The sequence below is a fragment of the Ictidomys tridecemlineatus genome, chromosome 3 (genome assembly GCF_052094955.1).
Source record: "Ictidomys tridecemlineatus isolate mIctTri1 chromosome 3, mIctTri1.hap1, whole genome shotgun sequence".
Lineage (NCBI taxonomy): Eukaryota > Metazoa > Chordata > Mammalia > Rodentia > Sciuridae > Ictidomys > Ictidomys tridecemlineatus.
This window is the reverse complement of record NC_135479.1, coordinates 109856795-109858994: the sequence shown is the minus strand read 5'-3', so window position 1 is coordinate 109858994 and position 2200 is coordinate 109856795. Positions and strand designations below refer to the sequence as shown.

At 35.3% G+C, this 2200-nt stretch overlaps 1 non-coding gene across 1 annotated transcript; it reads left to right on the top strand.

The window, feature by feature from the left end:
• Positions 1-349: 349 nt before the first annotated feature.
• LOC120884621 (small nucleolar RNA SNORD35) lies at positions 350-430 on the top strand. The gene has a single exon (XR_005727042.1). It is a non-coding gene; the product is annotated as a small nucleolar RNA SNORD35 (small nucleolar RNA).
• The last annotated feature ends 1770 nt before the right edge of the window (positions 431-2200 follow it).

Sequence of the window (2200 nt, the reverse complement as noted above, 5' to 3'; positions counted from 1 at the left end):
AATATGGTCTAACTTAAGAATTATTTGTTTATTAATATTCTCTTAGCTAGTTTATCCTTTCCTGGAATAATCTTTATTGTAAATCTAATAGTATTATTGTCATTCATAGGTGGTAAAAATTAAATCCACTCAAATATTTTTTTAAATAAAAGCTATCATTTAATTCAAGGTTTAATCTCCTACATTGAGCCCTGTTTCACTAATTTGCTCTTTTTATCCATTTCCTTCATTTTCCAGTTTCAGTGGGTAGTAAAATGAGAAAAATGAAACAAAGCCCTACTTAACTTGTGCTGTTGACACCTAGTTTTAGTATCCTGTGGATAAAGTATATTCTAAAATTCTAGCGGATGCCATCTGTTTTCATTAAGGTCTTCAGATGCCTGTCATGGGCACTGCTGAGAAAGCCACTTGGAAGAGCTAATGGCAAACACAGAACTTCCTGGGATTGCCACCCAGAGCTTCTGATTTTCTTCATGCTCTGGGTTAACCTTTTACCTCCATTTCTGTGGAATATGACACGTGCTCTGTCCCAACTCCTGAGGTATTTTAGCAAGTCGAGACACAGAAAATGATTACTATTCCCACAATATCCAGCAAGAACTATTCCTATAAGAAGTACCAGAAGGACGTTTCTGTTCACCTTCTCTCCTGACTCAAGAACATCTAGATCAGAGACGTTAACACTGAGGGCCAGTGCCATCCCCACCCCCCACATGTGCATTAACATTCTCCAGCACACCAAGACTGTTGGCTACAGGATGCAATTCCAGAAGTTCTGAAATTGGGCGCCTACCCACTCACCCAAATTAAATAAAGTAATTTTTCCATTCAAACAAAAAGAAAGAAAGAAAAAGGAAATTCTAAATATGTAATTTTTTTTGTTTTGTTTTCTTTTGTGAGTTGTTTTGAGAGTTTTATTTTATACTTTCTCTGGGTGAAAAATATTTAACTGTGGTTTTCTTAAAGTGAGAAATCTCATCTTCTGGAACAATGTGTATTGGATATGGCCATACTTCCACTTCCACTTCCCAACTTCAGTGGCTTCCCTCTACTCTTAGACTGAAATTGGATTTCCTTGCCACTGTCTCTGAAAAATGTTATCCGCCCCTGCCACCCTCCAACTATAATAGCTGCCTCTTTACCCACTTTATTTTTGGTCTATGGACAATGCTTTTTCTAAAATATTACAGAGTATTTTCATTCAATTTACCTGAGTTTCCAAACAAAACGTGAATATACTGTTTTTGATTTTCCACTTGGATGTGGATTTTTCTGTGTCTGTATTTTTTAGTTATCAAAGTGCCAGGCCTGGAGGAATGCTGCTACCGTCAATGCAAACGCATGTCCCTAACTCAATTGTATAGAAGTAGAAACTGTGGGGACAGGACCCAACATTCTGAGACCTCACAAGGCCTCCAGGTGATTCTAGCATGAGTCAAATATGAGAACTTTTATTAGCATATTAGAGACAATTCTTATACAAAAAAATTTACAATTTATTAAAAAAATAAAATCATTAAAGAACTAAGAAATGTCAGCAACTACTACAGCCTAAGGGAGAAAAGAACTGTGACTCACGGAGAAGAAGAACAATACTGAAATAACACAAGAAAAACCATAATTACATGTTTTAATAATTTTGTATAAAAGCAAGTACAAGTTGCTAAAGTTTTTGAAAAGTGTAATTTAATGGTTAGGGGTATAGTTCAGAAGTAGAGTGCTTGCCTAGCATGTGCAAGACCCTTGATTCAATTCCTACTTTAGCAAAATATATATAAATAAAATGTAATTTAGATTCTAAGATCAGAAAAAAAGTTGTTCTAGAAACTTATACTTCCCAGACGACCTGAAAAATGAACCCAAACTCCCCAGCAGTAGTAGTGGAGCACTAGGAAAAGAGACCTTTCAATAAGAAGAACATAAAAAAAAAAAAAAACATGTTAAAAAGCTCTGACTTATTGTAATGCATTCTGCTGTCATACATAAATAAAAAAGGAAAAATAATAATTAATTATTAAAAATTCATCAGCATCAGCACTGTCCTATCACCAAGTAAGTCACTGGGAAAGTCACAACTTGCAGAGCCTCAGCTCACCTGAAAAAAAAACTGTTTATCTGTCAAATGACATTCCAGGGATTTATTGCCCTAGCTAGCTACTACTGCCTCAAGGAATCATTTGTACTTGAATACAAGTTGCTA